Here is a 21,319-nt window from a genome sequence, read left to right as displayed (position 1 = left end):
TTAAATAATTTTTTTAAAAAAATTAAGTGTTGACCATTAGTCAAAGGGCATAAATGAGTCAACAAGTTAAATTGAGGGGTATTTTTAGCAAAATAGATGAATGAAGTATATTTTTAGACCTTTTCTAATAGTTCAGGGGCTCTTTTGCCCTTTTCCGTTAAATTTTTAACAAAATATTTGGGAGTTGACAAAAAGTGCACCAAATATTTGGGAGTTGACAAAAAGCGCACCACTTATGCAAACATAATGGACTATTAATGCTCTATGTAAAATAACATGTATGGTTTTAGGTCCAAACTCAAAAATAATAAGTAAGTAATAATCTAGAGTTAACGGTGATTTATAATTGAGATCCAATTTGGATCCCGTGTTTGTTTGGAAGAGGGAGGGGTTGATATGCTTTCAGCCATACATGCTAATCAAATTTTTTTATAATTTTTTTTTTCTTAAAACAAAAAAGAGTTGAAGGCAAGAGGAAGCTTTCGCTAGAGAGAATGAGATGCAGAGCCACTGTTCTAATAAATCTGAGACCAGCTTTAGGAGTCCAAGTAACTATTTCTTCATTTACACGTTGAAAATGAAAATCAAGCTTCCAAGATGGCTTATAGAGTTTACGAGATTGATGTAGAAATATACATTTTGCTTAAAGATTCATATATAATTGTGTTATTGCGATGTAAAAAATATCAAAATTATATGTGGCTAATCAATTAAGTTCACATGACCATATATGACAGGCCGTAGCTGAAATGATTGACAAGAATGTCATAGTGATACAAGGAAATTGTTTTGGCTTTGTCATAGTTCCTTTAACTATAACCCAATTAGAGAATCCTCTCACAAAGCTAAGATATCCATGGATCGAAAGAAGCATTCTCTTGGGTCTCAATGCACCTTTTACTTTTTACAACTTCTCCACAAGTTCTTTGGCATTAAGGTCCTCCGTTATTTTCTCTTTACACCTTAAAATTATCAGGAAATATTGTGATAATTGATTAGTTTTGCCTGTTGGTTGTCGTTGGAATCTAAATCTAACAATTTTTTTTGCTTTGGCATGGCACCAGGGTGCGACAAAACTTGCTCAAAGAGTGCTATCCCAAACAATAATAACCTTTTCAAATGTAGCCGGTCCGCTCGATGAAGTTTCTTGCTGAGGCTATCCATTTTCATTCCTTGGCCCAACATGCTATGGCCATCCCACAGTAAGTATCTTCCATCAACAAACTAACTATGTTTCAATCACAGACGAGTTGATATTTTATTATATGGATCTTCTGTTTTCATGCCGGCCGTTATATTTGAAAGAGAAATAAATTACTTAGATCAAAATCGCTAAATGCAAATGCATATTGTAGGGGCTAATGGTTCATGCATGTAGTTATGCCAAGAAGTTAACATTTGTGATAGCAGTTGATGAAGGAAGAATTCCAGCTTGGCAATGATTTTGTCGATTCATTCATGCTAATCAAAGAGGCCGCCTTCTCAAAATTGAGAACCGAGTTTGTGTTCTCGGAGCTGAGAAATCGATGTTCTCGTAATTGTGCAGGACATCAACAGGGCCCCCTGTTTCGAGACCATGTCGTTAGCCCTGTTTCTTGAATTACTTTTTGTGTTTTGTCTGAGTTTCGACTATTAACTTGGCGCTCATGCCGGCTGCTTGAATTCGTTGCACTCTGGTTCTTGTGTATCACGACATGAATTGCACATTTGCAACACTGCAAATAGTTAGAATAAACAGTCATTTATATGTGGATTTTCGTTTAACTTATATGTACCCTGATATTGAGAACAATTACTTCATTTTTCAGATAGTAACTAATTTCACTTACGTATAGTTATTAAGCGTCATAATAGTGTAAAAATTCTTTTATATTGTCGGTGCTTAAAAGTGTTAAATTACTTTATATGTAGGATTTGGAGTTTGGCATTCACAGACAAATGAGAGCACATTATATTTTACCATTATAAGGAACAGGATATATAGCAGCCTCACACCGTTGTCAACAAATACGATCTCCATGGATTTTTTGAAATTACACAAACCTTCCTCATTAGATTAAGGTCTCATTGTACTAGACTACATCATATGCAATGTATTCTTTTTTCTGAAGGCTAGATCATATGCAATTTATTCTTTTTTCTGAAGGCTAGATCATATGCAATTTATTCTTTTTTCTGAAGGCTTCATCTAATTGACATGGAAAAGATAATAAGATCGAAGAACACTCCCTCAGTTTGATTACATTATTTGGAAAATGTTTTCTTAAGGATTGATGTTGTAAATATTGTACTAAGGCATTGTCAATCTCAAATGGATATCAATGCTTCCTCAAAGGGTATTTAGTTGAAAAAACGGAGAAAAAGTTTTTATCCCCATGCAAATAGAGGATAAATTTTTTAACTAGAAGGTGTTTTGGATTGGCTTATTTTAAGTACTTACCGACTTTGAAGCTCTTTTACTTTTTATGATGTTTAGAAAGATAAAAAGTGCTTTTAAGCAATTACTTTTATAGGATAAAAAGGTACAAAACTAAGCTAAAAGTTAAAAGTTAATACTCCCAACTTATGACTTTTGGCTTTTAGCTTATAAGCTACTTTTAAAAAGTCAATCCAAACAACCTCTAGGTAACCACAACAAATTGATCACGCTCCAATCGGCAACAATATCTCTTTGATATGACTAAAATATCAGAGGCCGTAACCACAACATAATTCAAAAAGCTTAATTCATTCTATGTGCCAGAAATCAGGTAAATTTCACATATGGTCACATAACTATCCTTTTTTTCTTCACAAAAGTCACTTAACTATGTTTTCTAACACAAAAATCACATAACTATCATTTTTTTCACCAAAGTCACTTAACTATTTTCTAACACAAAAATCACAACACTTTCAGCTTACTAACACAAAAATCACACAAACCGGAAAGTCCAACATCGGATGTGTAATATTTTTTTTAGCTCAGTATATACTTGTTAGAATTTAATCTAATGACTTGTACCAATTTACCCTCAATTTTTGGGAGAATCCACCCTTTGGCGGAGTTTTTGGCCAACTAGATTGTCTGTTTGGCTTATCTTAAAAAATGTACTTATTTTAAAATTATTTTTTAGTGGTGGAGTTTCAAAATAAGCTTTTGGAAAATTTGCAGCTGGTTGTGTTAAAACTAGAAACTAGGAATGTACTGCACTCTTTTCCTTTTTTGTCCCTAGCTAGTTTTTGGTAAGGAAATGAGATAGTATTGATGATGTGGTGTACTGTTGACAAGCCAGTTGAGTCACCTGGCATGTTTTGTATTTCCTGTCTGGTGATTAAATAAAATGTTTAGTTACCAAAAACAAAATAAATCGTTTTGTTGCCAGATACCGTTATGTATGGGTTCCTTAATCTTTCTAATACTTTTGAATGTCAAATTACAAATAATAAATAAATATATGTAAAGATTTACTTTGCAATTAGTATTACTATTTAAATAGATAAAGTAATTTTAAATATTTATTATGATTGACACTAATTAATTTTATTAGTTTTATTAATTTATTTAAGTAATTATAAAGGTGGGATAGGACCAAAAAAAGAGCTTGAGCGCAAAATGTATTATATTAACGAATAGTTTGACATATTTAAATTTTTGGTAACTATGTCTTTTAAAACAAAAAGAGTTTTTTCCTATTCGTGCTCTTGTTGTTCTTCTGAGTCCTGTTAGGATCGAAATAATCAGGCGTCATGCGAAAGATTACAATTGTAAAATCTTGAACAACGATAAATCAGGCGATAAAGAAAACATACTAAAAGAGGCATAATTTTATAATACGCTTTGATCAATTGATCTACATATGAAAACTAATTAACATAAAAGCATAAAAACTATTGAGAAAAAAAGCGCCCCCTAAACAAGACTCTTTAAACGGTTACATTATGGATGCTATTGTGTCTTTTGTGTGAGAGAGACGGATCTTCAATTTATAGAAGTCCGAAACTTTTCCTCTAAGAAAGGATTATTCAAATATGGAAGAGAACTTTTCCATCAATAAAACCTTTTTGAAATAAAACACAATTATGGTAGAATCCAAGTAAACTAAGAGATTTAGGGCAAGCCCTCATAAATCTCCCATTGACATGAATTTTCTGGCAAAATAATCTTGATTAAAAATAAAGTTAAAAATATCATGGGTTAACAGTTGTTTAAAAATATTTTATTTTTTGTTGAAAATATGGTTCAGACTTTTTTTTAAAAAAAAAAAACTTATTGGATAAAAATCTTCATTATCGTTAATAGGCTACAACTTAATCTGAATCTGCTTTGAACCTGTCTTCAATCTCGTTGAACCATTGGCTCGGATACCACTTGTTGGGAACGAAATAATCAGGCGTCATGCCGAAGCTTACACTTGCAAAACCTTGAACAACGATAAATCAGACGACAAAGAAAAACATACTAAAAGAGGCATAATATTCTAATACGCTTTGATCAATTGATCTACATATGAAAAACTAATATAAAAGCATAAAACTATTGAGAAGAAAATATCCCCTAAACAAGACTCTTTAAACAACTACATTATGGATGCTATTGTGTTTTTCGTGTGTGAGAGAAGGATGTTCAATTTATAGAAGTCCGAAACTTTTCCTCCAAGAAATGATTATTCAAATATGGAAGAGATTTTTCTAGCAAGTAAACGTTTTCCATCAAGAAAACCTTTTTAAAATAAAACATAATGATAGAATCCAACTAAGATAGGAAATTCAGGACAAACTCTAACAAGTCCAACTAGGGGTGGGCGTTCGGTTCGGTTTTATCAAACTTTGGTTCGGCTATTTCGGTTTCGATTTTTTGAAGGTGGACACCAAACACCAAACCAAACTAGTTTGGTTCGGTTCTTTCGGTTTCGATTTTTTGAAGTTCGGTTCGGTTAGGTTTCGATTTTTTCAATTCGATTTTTTTGATATGATATTAGAAGCGATTCCATTTACACTAATTTATATTCTCAAAAGCAATAAAACATAAAACTGATAAATTGAAATCAAAATCAAACAAACAGGATACACAAGAACTGAAAAACCATAACCATGATATAGGATTACTAGGTGTTATGTTATATCCCGTATTTTTGTACGTTGGATTATTCGTAAGTTAATCGACATAAGTTCAAGGACAAGATTATTTTTGAGATATAAGACAAGGACTTTTTAATCCCAATTTTAATATTGCACGGGTTGCTAATTAACTACTATTAGTGTGGAGATATTAGTGAAGATTAGGGATTAATTAATCTAATTAGATCACTAAGTAGGCCCCACTAAAACATGGTTGATTAGGATTGGTGCATGGACAAGTGGGGCACGTGTCAAGTGGGCTGGTTGCCTAATATATGTATTTGATGACTAAGGCTTCTATACATTTTCATCTTCACAAAATTCATTTGAAGAGAGAATTACAACAACCATGGCTGCTACCTTATAGCTCACGGCCAACTTCAAGAGTTCAGAATTTTTTTTATAATTTCCTAGAAGGTGTTCTAAACGTCCAAGGAGGTAGCAATATTATCTACATCTAAGGTAAGAAGTCTCCCTTACTTCATGTGTGTGAGCTTGTGTAGATGTTAGAAGTATTAGTTCCATGAAAATATATGGGCAGTAACTTGAACTTGTAGACTAATGTTGGATATTGTTTTATTGGATTGTGGGAGTTGTTCTTACATTTTGAAGGGTTGGACGGGTGGTGATTGATTGCTCGATTACTCTTGAATCTTGCTATATTGTTATTGTTGTTGTTCGATTCGAAAGAAAAGATAAGTCTAAAACGTACTTTTAGTAATCCGAAAGATTAATTTTGGGTGGCTGTAATTGTTGGGCTATTATAAGGTCATTTTTGATGATGTGTTGTGGCTATAAATCATTAGGAATAACTTGAATATGTCGTGGTTGTTATGTTGATTATTGCTGAACGTTGCAACGTGTGGACTGATTTGGAGCGTTGTGCGTGCGGTGCGAGCTGTTTCGAGGTGTTCTTGGACCTTGTTTTGGCTAGTTCTTGATGTAGTAACTTGGACGTGTTGTTGTTGATGTTATTCGGTTGTTTTAGAGCTGGTTTGAATGTGAGGAAGTGAACAATATAGGGGAAAATCTTGAATTTTCTAGAAAGAAGCTACTAACTTTGAAATACGTTTTAAGCTTTTTCGTAGCTTAACCATAGTTCTTAACGTCTTAATATAGGTTGAGGTACTTCGGGCAGCGTATACATATCGAGTCACGGATTAAGTGTCAAAGGTATGTAAAGCTATCCCTTCTTTCTTTTTTGGCATGGTCTATATGAAACAAACAGACGACGAACATATAAACTCCAAAGAAGCTCCTATTCTTAGAGATACTAGAATGACTAATGTTCTTGATTTCCAGAAGCTATTTCATTATGTCCTGATACGTATCTATGATTCCTGAAGTCCTATTTTGATATAATCCATAGTGACATTTGAGGGTGCTTCCAGGTTATTCAAGGAGTTCAGAAATAATTTTATGAGTCTCACTTGCATTATGACTCCAATGAATTCTAGTTCTCGGTGGTACTTGACGTGATTGTTGTCTTTGATTCTCAAGTGTTAGCTCATTCTAATTATTCTATTGAGTCTCAGATGATGATTTAGTTTGCATATGGTTGCTCATGATATTCTGCTCGTGCATGCCGTTAATAGATCATTCACCGAGTCCCGGGTCGGGTATGTACTCGTGCATGCACGGTCGCATTGCATTGTTCACCGAGTCCCTCACTAGAGGGTCACGGAGTACGGTATTTATATATGATTATTTCAAGAGACCTTCACTGCAGGTCGGCACGGTATATATGTATATGACTTCGTTCCCCGAGTCCCATAATGGGCCGGGTATAGTATATGATATAGATATGCATGATTCTCATCTCGTAAGGCATAGGTGCATTGGTATCTTTGATTATCATACTTGCCTCCTGTAATCTTTTATTCAGTCATGATCTTCTTTAATGTATTTCATGCTTTATATACTCGGTACATTCCTCGTCGACCCCTTTCGGGGGCCGTATTTCATGCCCGCAGTACGACACTCGCTTGGTGATCCTCCACCTAGGACTTCTCTACTCGCCGGGGAGAGCTCCATTGTTCCGAGCCTAAGTTATTTTGGCGTATCCTTTGATATAGACTTATGCATATCCAGGGGTACGGCGGGGCCCCCGCCCGTCATATTTCACTTTTATACTCTTAGAGGTCCGTAGACATGCGTGGGTTGTATATAGGTTTTGGTCACTATGTCGATATGGTTCGTTTTTGGGTATTTTCGTATATAATGGCAGCTTTCGCGCTTGCATATTATGTTATGTTTTTGGTTATACTGTGACTCCTCAGGAGACCGGTTCATTATGATATATGGCATTATGAGTCTATAGTTTGCTTTTACAAGTTTCCATACCGTCCTTAATTTCGACCGACTATATCTACAGTGTTCGTATACGAGTGTCCAGCTCGGGCACTAGTCATGGCTCATCGGGTTGGGTCGTGACATGTTATATACATACAGTAAGAATAATTAAGAAAACACATAAATGACATACATTAATCCTAAAGACACATCCTAGTCACCTTTCTTTGTTAAGAATATTTGATTTGCTCAACTGAAGTGGAAAATTAGGGATACAAAAGCAAAAAAGGGCTTATTACAATTGAGTTTTTTTTGGGCTTAAGATTAATGGGCCTGGACTATTTTAATTTTTTTGGGTAATATATTAAATTTTGGTTTAAACCGAAACACCGAAGTTTCTGAAAACGTAAAACATAAAGTTCGAGTTTGTTGAAATATTCCGATAGACCTCTGCTCGATTTTTTTTAATTAACTAATATTATACTACTGAGCAGCGAGCTTAGCAATTTTTTTTATTAATAATAAAAATAACGAAATCAATTACAAAATGAATAACTACGCTTTGCAAGAGTAAAAAACTATAATCAACCTAAGAGTATCTCAACTCTAAGTTGATTTCACAGAATATGGTCCTACCAAGTAATGGCAAAATAATTAAAACTACTAAGAAGAATTGGTTCGAGTAGCCTTTACATCAATACAACTCCTAATTTCTCCAAGCTCTCACCAAATGTGAGAGAATATACTTGTCAAGAAGAGAATAAACCACAGTGGGTGTTTGATCCTTCGGTTCGGTTTTATCAAACTTTGATTCGGCTATTTCAATTTCGATTTTGTGAAGCTGAACACCGAACACCGAACCAAACTAGTTTGGATCGGTTCTTCCGATTTCGATTTTTTGAAGTTCGATTCGATTTTTTGGTTTTCAGTATTTATGCCCAGCCCTAAGTCCAACTACTACTCAAAATTACTTTTCTAATATGTAGGGTAAATGCTTCAACTTTCGAAAACAAATACTATTTGTTAATACTTCAACTTTCGAAAACAATTACTATGTCTTTTTTTTTTTTTTTAAAAAAAAAAAAAAAAAAGAGAAGAGTTTTTCCCTATTCATGATCTTCTTGTTCTTTTGAGTCCATCTACTACTCAAAATTACTTAATTTCCCACAATGTAGGGTAAATACTTCAACTTTCGAAAACAAATACTATTTATTAAGAAAATAAGTACATCTAATTTCACATATACTTGACCGAACAGACTATCTAACGATATATCTAGATGAAGACTATCTAATTTCACATTTCTTATCCTCTCTATGTTAATTCCCTTACTTTTATCTCTAGCAGTGATAAAATTCTATTTGAAATCTTCCGGTGAATGTAACAACCCTTTATAATTAATCGAACGCCTGGCCTATAAACAAGTAAATAAGAAAATTGGATGTGTATCTTCACAAACTTACACAAATTAAATGTATGTTGTTAACCTTTAAAATTACATTAATGAAGGTCGAAAGTAACCAGTCAAAATTTAGGTGCTAATATACTTTATTGCAGACGTAACATTTAGTTGGGAAGTCCGTTCATGTTTGATCGTGACACTTAAATAACTTCCGAATTGTTCAGTATAATACAGAAACGATTGGAAGAAACAAAGAGTACAAAGACAATTGATCTCCCGTCTTATTTAATGCCAATAATCGAGTCAATTAATTCGCATTGAATTGGTGCGCTAATACATCTGAATTTACCAGTCCGCAGGTTTGGACATTTATCTCCTCAGAAAAGTGAACAATTTCCCCAACTGTCACCAACAACTCTCAGCTATTTCTCTTCTACTCTCCTCGTCTCAAATTATTTGTCGTGATTATCTCTTACACGCTTCTTAAGAAACATTAATTAAGAGAGTTTTCAATTATTTTACCCTTCATTGACATTTGAACAATCATAAAATCACCCCATAATTGAGGTGTTTGTAGTCTTAAAAAACAATTACTATTAAGGAGAAAATGAAAAAAATGATTAATTTTGTCTTGAAATTCTATGCGACGACAAATAATTTGAGATAACTAAATTTTAAAAAGCACGACAGATTCGTTCGCACAAATGCCCCTATTTCGGGGAGGTCTTTAATTTTTGCCCTTTAGCGCGCGACATAACTTAGATTTCGCTCGGCAAAGTTTACGTTTAGCTTCAACATATGTATCATAACATCCCACAAGTTATGCCGGACAAGGCAAAACTTTCAGTACTCAACATCATATGACAACGACATAAGTTTAAATTTCGCTCGTCAAAGTTTACATTTAGCTTCGGCATATGTATCATAACATCCACACAAATTAGATATGTTGGAAAAGACAAAACTTTCAACACTCAACATAATTTGAAAAATACGATATAACTTATTAACTTAATTCCTACACTTGTGCCGAGCTAGGCAAAAGTTAAGTTATCGAAAATAAAAATGTTACAGAACTTATGCTGAACGAAGCAGATCCGAATATTTTCATTAAATAAGCAGTAGGGACAAAAATTAAAGACCAAAAATATGAGGGACAAATATTAAAGACCAGTGTATCTGAAGGGCAATCCGTGTAAAAAAGTGTAATTTGAGAGAGTAAATTCCCTAAAAGGTCACACATGTAATTGCATACTAATATTATTTTTGTTTCTTTATAGGACTAAAATATCACCCCACAAAACTCTCCTTCTCTCTTAGTTGGCATGCAATGCCACATGAAAATTCTATTTTAACAAAAAAATAACTATGAATAATATCAAAGAACTCCCTCCAGGTTTTGCTTCATCACATTGATTTCCCTTGTGATTTACATTATTATGCTTACCTCCTTATTTTAATTTTCTTGTAACCAATCTTATTTGAACCTATTTATTATTAATGAAATAAAACTAAACTGAAATTTTTTCCCTTACTTAACATTTAAACTTTCCAATAAATTAATTCCATCAGAATATCTTAATTAACAATTTTTTTTTTTTTAAAATAAAACGGAATCGCATCAGCTTTCTCTTTTTGGGAGTCCATTTTCACTATGAAGGTGGTGGTGTCGGAAAATATTTGATTCCCGGGAACTTGTTGGATTGATTTTTTAAAATGAGCAGAGTACTATTTAGACTAAAGCATCTGCTTAACGGGAAGTAAATCTATCAAAAAGTTTATTGATTAAGATATTTTGCTGGAAAAATTAATACTAATTAAGGGTAAATTTGTCGATTTAGTTTTAATTTATATTAATAATAAATAGGTTTAAAGAATGGTTACAGGAAAATTAAAATAAGAGAAGTAAGGATAATATTTTAAACCACAAGGGGGAACAATGTGATGAAACAAAACCTGGAGAGAGGTCTTTGAAACTATCCAAATTTATTATTAAAAAATAAACTTTTAATGTGACATGGCATGACAACTACGAGAGAAGGAGAGCGTTGTGGTGTTTAGTATCTTTTGAGGAATATAGTAATAGTTGAGTGATATTATAGTTTCAAAAAAATAAAAATTAATAGATAATTTTCAAAACATGAATGACCTTTTAGCGAATTTACTCTATTTGATACGGAGGGTGTACTACTTGTCAGACATAGCATGTTATGGAATCCGCGACTTTTGTAGCACAAAAAAAAAAGTTGAACCAAACTAACACAAAAAAAAAAAAAAACATTTATAGGTTTCACGCACGAATTTAGTGCGTGAAAGGACCAAACTGCGAAAATACAAGTTTCGCCTTTCACGCACGAAATTCGTGCGTGAAGGAGGCCTTTTTTTTTTTTTTTTTTGGTGTTACCTTTCAAAGTCACGTTTTTTTTCATACTTTGGGCAAAGATTAGTCATGTTTCAAAACCCCAAAATATCAATATTTTATATAGAACTTAATATCTTTTTTTGCGTACAATAATGTCGGCTCATTACATCAAGTCCACCTAAACGTTTAGGGGTTCTAAAGTACCTCGAAATAAGTTTTGAAACTTGTCATATTTATAGGGTTTTGATTTAAGTGTTTTATTATATTTGAATGTACAAATATGAATATTTGATTTAATAATAATTCATCCAATACGAGAGGTTTATACTAATTAAAAAATAATTCATTCCATTTAATTACAATACTAATTCAAAGCAATACAATAATAAATTACAATAACAATACAATCTTCAAGTTCTAGAGGCTCTCTTACTTCGAGACGTGCTTGTACCACCACGGCCTTGTTGCCCACACGAACGCTTGTCATGGCCATATTGCTTACATGTAGAGCACTTGCGAGAGTAAGTTCTTTCACTAACATCCATTTGATCGGGGTCTACGACTCCGTGAGTTAATGCCCAATTTCCTGATGTAATCCTTGTTAGCAACCATCGAAAACGGCTCGTTTGGCCAACAAGCTTCATTATCAAGTGGGTGGAATTAGCCGGAATATGCTCTAAGGTAACTGTGGACCTTGTATTCCCCCGCCACATAACTTGTTACCGTTTTTCTCATTCTCTCGAAGCACTTGACAACATGAGAACACGGCATGTGGTACGTTTGCCACTTACCACAAGTGCATGTTCTTGTTGCCTCATAAACGGTATGCACATTTTCACCCTTACCATTGTAATAACCCGTCCTAACTTCATACACATGTTGAATTGGGTCATACTTGGTCATTTGGTGATGCTCACATTTTTTTTCTATAATTCTCCATATTTTTGAAGGGCTTTGGCATCCATGTCCCGCCTTCAGCTAATATCGCTCTGGCCTGCCTTGTCCTAACCACAAATCTCTCCACAACCTACTTGAAAGTCATTCTCACCATTGCGGTGACAGGTAGTCCTCGAGTAGATTTCAGCAAGCCATTGTAAGGCTCTGAGCTGTTTGTTGTGAGCATGCCCCATCTTTTGCCTCCATCAAAGATGAAGCATCCATATTTCAACTTCGAGCTTCATCAACCAAACGTATGCGGGTTCACTCACTGCCCTGATCGATCCATTTTTGCAGCCCATTTTCGTTGTTGATGCTCCATCGCAGCCCCCCACATCAATTTGTTTAGAGTGCCATTGTGAAACTTTGATTGCAAATTTGCCTTCAAGTGCCTTAAACAATAGCGATGGTAAACAAAGGGAGGCTGCCACCCCGGTAAATTATCCATATTGTGCAATATGCCTTTATGACGATAACATGTATATGCCGGTATGATCCTTAATAACATGAGTTTTCAAATGGGTCAAAAAGATCCCCTATGTGTCGTTGCTCTCGTTAGCGGCAATTGCGAAAGCAAGAGGGAATATTGACCCATTGGCATCCATTCCTATTGCAATTAGGAGCTTGATGTCGTAGGCACCATATACATGCGTACCATCTATGGATATCACTGGCTCAAGAAGGAGCAAAACTATCAATGCATGGTTTGAATGTCCAAAATACGAAGTTGAAGATTTTACCCTCTATAAGCCTCCACTCTACAATAGTACCATGATTAAAATGTTGTAGCCGCCATATACCTTGGCAAAATGATTGAAAAGAAGTATGCTAATTTCCAAAGACCATCTCAAAAGCGCGTCTACGCCCGAGAAATCACTTTCTGTTGCTTATAGTTTTACTATATACGGTTTGAACGTTTCGAATACAATCTTTGATAGGGAACCTGCACAAGTTTAAACAAACAACATTTAGTAATGATCTTTCAATTGATATAAGACATATAATGTACTAGGTAGGACAAGTTACCTTGGCGTTTCGGCAATGTCTTTAAGTAACACTTGAGCAATCATGTTTGTATTTAAATTATAATGATCTGCTTGATTTTCTTCCATATCACAAGTGTGTCTTTCGCGGAATTTTGTGATAGCCCACATACCATCAGGCTTAACAATTCCCCGAAGCAACCACTCACAGCCTTGATACCGTCGTCTACAAACTAGCCTCCATATCTTTGTGTTTGACTGATCAACCTTAAACTCCCTCATGTCCTTAAAATAATAAATTTTGACAAATTCGTTGCAACGCCTTTTTGATGCGAACAACATTCCCTTTGCAAGGTAGCATCGATCTCTCGTTGAGATCCTTTGGTTCAATCCGTGTTTTTAGGCGACTATCATCATCTTTCTTGTGAAGACAAATGCATCATCACGACCCCGCAGTCGTATCAAGATAAGGGATATTGTTAGAATGCCACCGAATTGGGCTTTCGAAGTTGGGTTTTCAGTCGGTGGTGGTACGTGGTGGTGCATTGGTTCTTGTTGGTTTTGGCTTTGAGGAGTATTGTTGGTCATACCAACTTGAACATCATCATCATCTTTATCATCGGTTACCTCTTCATTATTAGTTATTTCATCGTCATCACTTGATGATGACTCATAATAATTAGGAAAATATTCATGATCAAGTGCATTCATCCTCCTACACGAAAAGTAACATATTTTAAATAACACATATATATATATATATATATATATATATATATATATATATATATATATATATATATATATATATATATATATATATATATATATATATAATATCAAGGTGATGAACTATATATAAGCATTGTCATAGAATGATCAACTCCACCGAACCGAGAGGATTGACCAACATCCATATTTGGTACCACCGATAGAATAGTTCCTATAAAGATTTAAAAACTGATTATTTACCAATTCATACAACAAACACGTATACCCCACATATTTACCAATTTTTATTGTATATTAAATATTTTCCCGCACTTGACCACTCAAAATATAATATATATAATATATACATGAATATCTTGAGGATATCTTCTCGAGGTATCTTTTCAACATACATCTCAAGAACATTAATGGATATATAAATCATATTCTTCCGGCGATAAAGATTCATCATCGTTGATATATACATGCCATAACGCACTATACCGTTTGATATTGTAGTCTCGTCATATATTCCAAACTCGTATATCCCGTTATCCATTTAACACGGGCTTTTCATTTGATACTATAACGAACGAGTGTCCTCGACGATATCTCCATCCCAAAATAGATATATAGTTTTTCAATTCAAGTTAATTAGATTCTAAATATGCATGTGTGTTGTCAAATCAACACTACATTGTTAAAATTACAAGTTTTAAAACGGTCAAATAATGCAAGAATGTATTGTCAAATCATTTATGTGTCATAGATTCACGAAATTGTCATGTGTACATTGCGCATTAAAATGGTGCGCAATACAAGTCGCATTAAAACGGTCAAATAATATATAATATATTGTCAAATCAAGCCTTTATGTGTCATAGATTCCTCAGACCTTTTCATGCACGAAATTAGTGTGTGAAAGAAGAAAACAAACTGTGCGTGAAAGGTAGTATAAGTTTTTGCACTTTTAAGAGGATTATTTTATAAATCGAATTGTTTTTTTCCCCTGTTTTTATTTCATTTGTAATAATATATTTGTTTTGTTTAATTATCCCCTTCCCCTTACATTTTATTTCATTTGTAATAATATTGGTTTTTTTTTTTTTATATATAAAATTTCATTTTATATATATAGTTATTATTAAGATAACTAATTATCATTAAGAAAATAATAATATATGTAATTTATTTACAATTATTTTATTCCCATAAGTATTTAGAGTAAAAATAACCCCACCACCACCACCATCATCTCCATCCCCTTTCCTCCTCTTAATTTGACATTCTATGGCAATCATCCTTGCTTCCCTTCCTTCCTTCTTTCGACCCGGACCCCCGGTTCATAACATGCTTTCTATGACATGAGTTCCTATAAAGGTCCATAACATGGTTCCTCGTCAATCTCATCAAAGACCCGTCCGTCCAAAAGGTGTGGAATGACCCGAAATAACATATAAACAATTTAATTTATATTTATTCTAAACTAAACATGAAATAAACAATTAATTAATAATTTTTTTTTATTTTATTGTAAAAATCAAACCTGTGTGTACGCCTCCCGAGATGCGAGGTTTTAAGTCAGTCCTCAACCCGGCTCTGCGGGACGAAGATGGGTCCACATAAGAAAGAATGAACCTGAAATAATATATAAAAAATTTAGTCCAGATTTATTCTAAAATGAACTTGAAATAAATAATTAATTAATAAATTATTTTACTTTATTGTAAAAGTCAAAGCTGTGTGTCGACCAAAGGCATTCAGAGGAGATGCGGGATCAAACACGAAGTCCTCGAACACGGAGTCGTCGAAGTCCACACGTGTAGGCCACCCCGTAGATCACGAACCGCACCCCTGGATCACAAACATGATGTGGAAACGAAGGCCGGGCATATAATCACGGGGTCCGGCGTATACGGAGAGGTAAGTCGACCAACGAGAAGTCGATGGTATATCTGTAGTCGTCGGCGGGATCTCTGAAGCCGACGGAGCCTTATCACCTCTGCCAGCCCTACCACCTCTGCGACGGCCACCAGCTCCTCGGCGACCACGACCACCCATCGCCCCACGCGAGGCACGGAACACGCTCACGGAGACGCTCAAAGCCATGTGCCTATCTCGTACCGGGGCCTCGCAAGCTCAATCATCCGAGCTGCATACTCCGCTGTCTCGGGGGCCTCCGTACGGGTAGTGCTCTTATAGCGCATCGTCTGAACGGTCCGTACCTGCATATGTTTGCAAATATTAACAATTGAATAAATTTGTAAAGTAGTACATAAGACGATGGTTTAAGTTTAAGACTAATAAAACTTACCAGCGCCTCATACGCTCCTGCGAGAGTTATATATCCTAGGCCATCTGGACGACGCCTAGAGGGGTTGCCAATAATGATGCGAGTGATCCGCATGTACCACTCCATGTACACATGGATCGGAGTGTCATGTCCGACCACCACTAGGCTCGTCATTCTCACATCCCAACTCTGGACCTGCTGCTGCATATGGAGTCGCCATGCATCATCGACGCCTGCACACTCGTCCCTCACATAGTGGTCATGCTCCCAATCCATAGCCGCGGGTATATTCTGTACATACCCAAACTGCCGTAACACGCGGTCGGGCGCGTGATACTCAACGATATCCATATGTATCAATGGACACCGCGACATCCACATGTGTCGACCGCCCTACAAAACGCCGAAGCCTCATCCAAAATATAATCATACGGCGTCCATATAAAAGCCTGTAAAAAGAATTGAACTAGTTAACAATAAAAGACTAAAATAGTAGCTATGTGGTCTAGCGTCTGGATCCAAAATATGAACATACCGTCTGCGCCGTCATGCTGTCTAGCTGATCCCTAAACGGGAGAAGGCTGTGGTGCGTCTCCGCACGTCGGCGTACGCCTCGCGACCATCTCCGCGCGTATGGCATCGGCACAGTAAGATAGTCAGCGGGAGGGTGAGCTGGTATGGGCTGAAAAGGTCTCAACCTAGTCCACACCCATATCTGATATAGTCATTTAAAAAATATTTTATCAGTCGTCGTTTTAAAAAAATATATTTTGTGTTTAATTACACACATTTAAATATATTGCCTGAAGGAGCGAGCAAAATGCAAGGACCTCTACCCTCGTGCCCATAGAACATCGGCAGAATCCTCGATACATATAGCCCAAAGAAGGCGCCGCCCCCAACTATAACATCCTATCTCGGTGAGATCGTCGATATACCGAAGATACCTTAAGCTCACATGCGAACCCGAAGTGTTCGGGAACAGGATGGCCCCGAATATGAAGAGTAGGTATAGAAGCGCACGTCGGTCAACATCAGCCTGAGGCATGTCCTCTCCAATCGGATGTTGCATGTCTGTGAGGCGCAAGTGAGCATAAAGAGCCGACAACAAAAGCCGACTCTGGCCGAAAATATGACCATCCAGAGCCGCGAAACCGGTGAGCCTAGTCAACTCATCCCGGTAAGGCGGCAACAGAGGCTCCTCAATATACAACGGGCGTCCATCAACCCGTAGTCCATAAATGACCTCCACATCCCGGGCGGGTAATGGTAGCCTCACCGGTGAGATGAAATGTGTGCGTCTTGGTCGCCACCTCTCAATCATTGCCCTCACTAGCGACCTATCGTGGCCGTACCCGACCAACTTCGACGCACCGGTAGATACCGCCCCGACGTAGTATATCCAGGACACGAGGATGTGGGGGCGAGCGAACGCCTAAGATCTCCCATGCCGAGTCCCCAACCGGGTACGGACTCGAGCCTTAGGCGTAGGTCGGATGTCCATATATGTTGCGACCTATGCTCGGGCCGAAGATACAAGAACTCTCGGTCGAAGGCCCCGATCAAGAGGTGGTGATCCATCTTTTTACGCATTTTAAATCAATCATTAACAAGTAGTATTAGTTATGTAATCTTTTATCGAAAATTTTATTAAGGATAGTGGGGACCCATCTGTTTTACGTATTTTAAATCAATCATTAACAAGTAATATCAGTTATGTAATCTTTTATCGAAAATTTTATTAAGGATTGTGGTGACCCATCTGTTTTACGTTTTTTAAATCAATCATTAACAAGTAATATTAGTTATGTAATCTTTTATCGAAAATTATATTAAGGGTTTTCAATCCTAAGCTACGGGTTATGAATCCTAAACTAAGGGTTTTCAATCCTAAAATATAAAGATTAAAAATTAATAAGTCAAATAATTAACAATTAGTTAGCATACAATTAGTATAAATAATTAATAAATAAACAATTAACTAACTAATCAAATAATTAACAAGTTATTATCATATATTTAATAAATAAATAATTAAGTAACTAATCAAAAAATTAATAAATTATTATCGTATATTTAACAAATAAACAATTAATTAACTAATGAAACAATTAAGAAATTATTAACAAATAAACAATTGGCTTAACAAAAACTAAATAAATAATTAGCTAGTCTAACAATTGAAATAGCTAGTCTAACAATTAATAAATACTTAAGTCGCTAATCGAACAATTAACAAATACTAAATAAACAAGTAATAAATAATTAACTAATTAACAATAGATAAATAAATTTAAAAAAAAAAAAAAGGGAGTCCAACAAAGGTGGTGTGGACGCCCAAAAGCGCACAAAAAAATGCGCAATCCACCACAGATCCCTCCTACCATACCTAAAGTAATAATATATTTAGCAATGTAATAAAAAATTCGTTGTAAAATACCTGGAATGAAGGTGTTTTTGAGTTTTCAAAATGAGCTCCCCGCCGCTCTATTCCAAAATCTAACCTTAGAAACTTGTTCCTACACTTCAATATACCAAGAATATTGACTTTTGGATTGAAAAACAACACGAAAAAAACCTTTTGGGGGGTTGGGGACCACTGAAATGGGGCGTTAATGGCGGGGATTTGTGGAAGTGAAAAGGTCGGGTCTGTGTTGGGGAAGGAGGGGGCTACTTTTTGTTGCCTCCTTCACGCACGAATTTCGTGCGTGAAAGGCCCAAGTTTATTTTTCGCAGTTTGATCCTTTGACGCATTAAATTCGTGTGTGAAACCTATAAATGTTTTTTTTTTCTTTTGCGTTAGTTTGGTTCAACTTTTTTTTTATTGTGCTACAAAAGTCGCGGATTCCATGTTATGAGATCACAAATGGCCCAAGATAACCGTAACTTAAAATAAGGTTAATTTATTACAACAACCTCGGGCAAATGCGTATTTAATAATGTTTATTGCCATTTCATATGTATATGTTTGAGAGGATTTAAGACGTAGTGTATATTTCCACTGCATTCACTAATTTTCATGAGCTATATATTTAAGATCCGAGCTAAAATCAAGCTGAATACTACTATTTAATATGATTAAATTTATGATTCAACTAGTGAAAATGTCCACGCTTCGCGCGGTCATAATTTTTTTTCTAAATTTCACTACCATCTAAAATGAAATAAAAGCAAATGTCACTACTGATTATGAGCATGAACATAAAGATTCAAAAGAACATCTACCGGCAATAGTTTGTAGGTGGAGACCCTCAAGCTTTACAAAATTGTAATAACTGGTAATAAAGAATGCACTTGTTGTGACATGTTATTTTTGAAATACTTCACACTTTACTCTTTTTTTGATTTATGGAGAGCAACAGTCATGTATATTCTTTTTGGTGCCAATATTTGATAATCTTTCCTAGTATAGGCATAGTCACAAGTTCCCTGTTTTCAATAATACATGTATTTTAATTACATTAGAAACACATGCCATCAAAGAATAGTACTAACTACGCATTAATAATTTAAGTATAATGAAAATGATATATTTTCAGCACATATCAAAATATTGTTACTTAAGCGACTTGTAGAAGGCGATTAGATGTCACTTAATGGAGAAGAACTTTAGTCTACCTCTTTTTAAGACAATTTTAGGAGAACTTTGGGCTTTCTAATGTGCAAGGAAATTACCGTTTTTCTAATAATGATTTTTTTTTTAAACATAAGTAGAATGAAAGAATGGGAAAATATAAAAAATAAACAACCAAAACGTTAGGTCGCGAAAAGCAAAAAATGATTGAGAAAAAGAACATTTTGGTACTAAGAGCCAACCCTAGTCAAATAGTATATAAAATGTAATAAAAATACTCCATCTCTCCCATTTAGAAATCCTACTACTATTTTTTGGGAAGAAAACAATGCCAGGACCTTGCAACAAAATAAATTGCACATAATATAAACTAAATAAGAAAGGGTTATCAAATTGTATGTTTAGAAGAAATAATTACCCGGAATTCGTTCCGTCAAATATATGATCTGATTCTCATACTGTGCAGAGTCTCTCATTTTGTATCAACTTGGTGAATCTTGTAAAATTCAATACTGAAAAAATCATATCGGACTTATAACATTAAAAGAAAAAAGATCATTAATGCCGAATAAGGAAAGTGAGTACCTGAGAAATACTCAAATTGAGTATAAAAACTCTGAGAATATAAAATACACATGCCTCAATCATTATTACAAAATAAAGAAAAATGAGTATCTTGAAAAATGCTTAAAATTGATAATAAAAACTTGAAAATATACCTGATCTGCTCCTGAGTATCCAAGAAAACATAAACCTCCCTCATTAACTTTCTAAAGTAGGGATCACCATATCTACAACAGTACAAATTTGAAAGCAACAAAATATAAATAAAAATCTACTAAGAAGGGGAAATGAATGAATAGTCAGAATGATATCATCTGAGGGTTACAAAATATTTCCAAAGTCTAAAAATAAAAGGAGAATTCACCTCATCATTGCCTTTCCGGAAATGGAGATTCCATTCTCTAAACTGACCTTTCTTGTTCTTGCAATATTTACATGGCTTCTTTAGAGAAGTTTACGACAAAATAATTAAGAGTTGTGATATACTACAATAGTACAATTGCTACAAATGCTATTTGGATGAACTTGACTTAGAGATAGATGTAATCCAATATGCTTCTTACACCTGCAATCAAAATCACAACTTAAAAACTCAAGTTAGAGTTCAAACTATCAATATTTTTCATGAATCTACAAAAACAAAATGACTGACAAAGGTACATAAGGAATAGTATTGAGATCTCGATTGACCGACTTTTTTTTCTTGGTTTTCAATCTTCTAGCTCTCAATTCTGTCTAGGAAAAAGGCGCAAAATTCACTATGTTTTCCTACCGTATCAAAAGGGCATGTTCTTGTCTTTGCTTATTTCCACATAACTCAACTCATTTTCTTTAATTTGATAGTTATTGTAGGAGTATCTTAAATGAGAGAATGGGAAAAGCCGTGTAAATACGTTATTATTTGATTGATATTAGGAAGGAGAATAGTTAATGATAGAATAAAGAAATAGAATAAAGAAACCATTGAAGCGGTAGGAGAAAAGTTTATTACCAGAAAACACGTTGAGTGTATTTTTGTAACAATTGCAGCTTTCATGGTAAGTATTAACTCAAAAATGAATGGCAATTAACACCATTAATTTAATTTAGAGTTTTTTTGAGT

At 34.8% G+C, this 21,319-nt stretch overlaps 2 long non-coding RNA genes across 2 annotated transcripts in view; one reads left to right on the top strand and one right to left on the bottom strand.

Moving 5' to 3' along the window:
• Window positions 1–856: 856 nt before the first annotated feature.
• The window catches only part of LOC132063772 (uncharacterized), a 27,785-nt gene continuing 7,322 nt past the window's right edge, over window positions 857–21,319 (top strand). Inside the window, exons 1-2 of the long non-coding RNA XR_009416445.1 lie at window positions 857–937; window positions 1,065–1,202. This is a non-coding gene — a long non-coding RNA (uncharacterized LOC132063772). The remainder of the gene's footprint in view (window positions 938–1,064; window positions 1,203–21,319) is intronic.
• LOC132062591 (uncharacterized) lies at window positions 15,920–16,830 on the bottom strand. The gene is made up of 3 exons (XR_009416213.1): window positions 16,615–16,830; window positions 16,101–16,528; window positions 15,920–16,011 (listed from the first exon to the last, which is right to left on the bottom strand). It is a non-coding gene; the product is annotated as an uncharacterized LOC132062591 (long non-coding RNA).

This window comes from Lycium ferocissimum, chromosome 7 (assembly GCF_029784015.1).
Source record: "Lycium ferocissimum isolate CSIRO_LF1 chromosome 7, AGI_CSIRO_Lferr_CH_V1, whole genome shotgun sequence".
In the NCBI taxonomy this organism is placed as follows: domain Eukaryota; kingdom Viridiplantae; phylum Streptophyta; class Magnoliopsida; order Solanales; family Solanaceae; genus Lycium; species Lycium ferocissimum.
The sequence above is the reverse complement of the archived record's forward strand: the minus strand, read 5'-3'. Positions and strand labels throughout refer to the sequence as shown.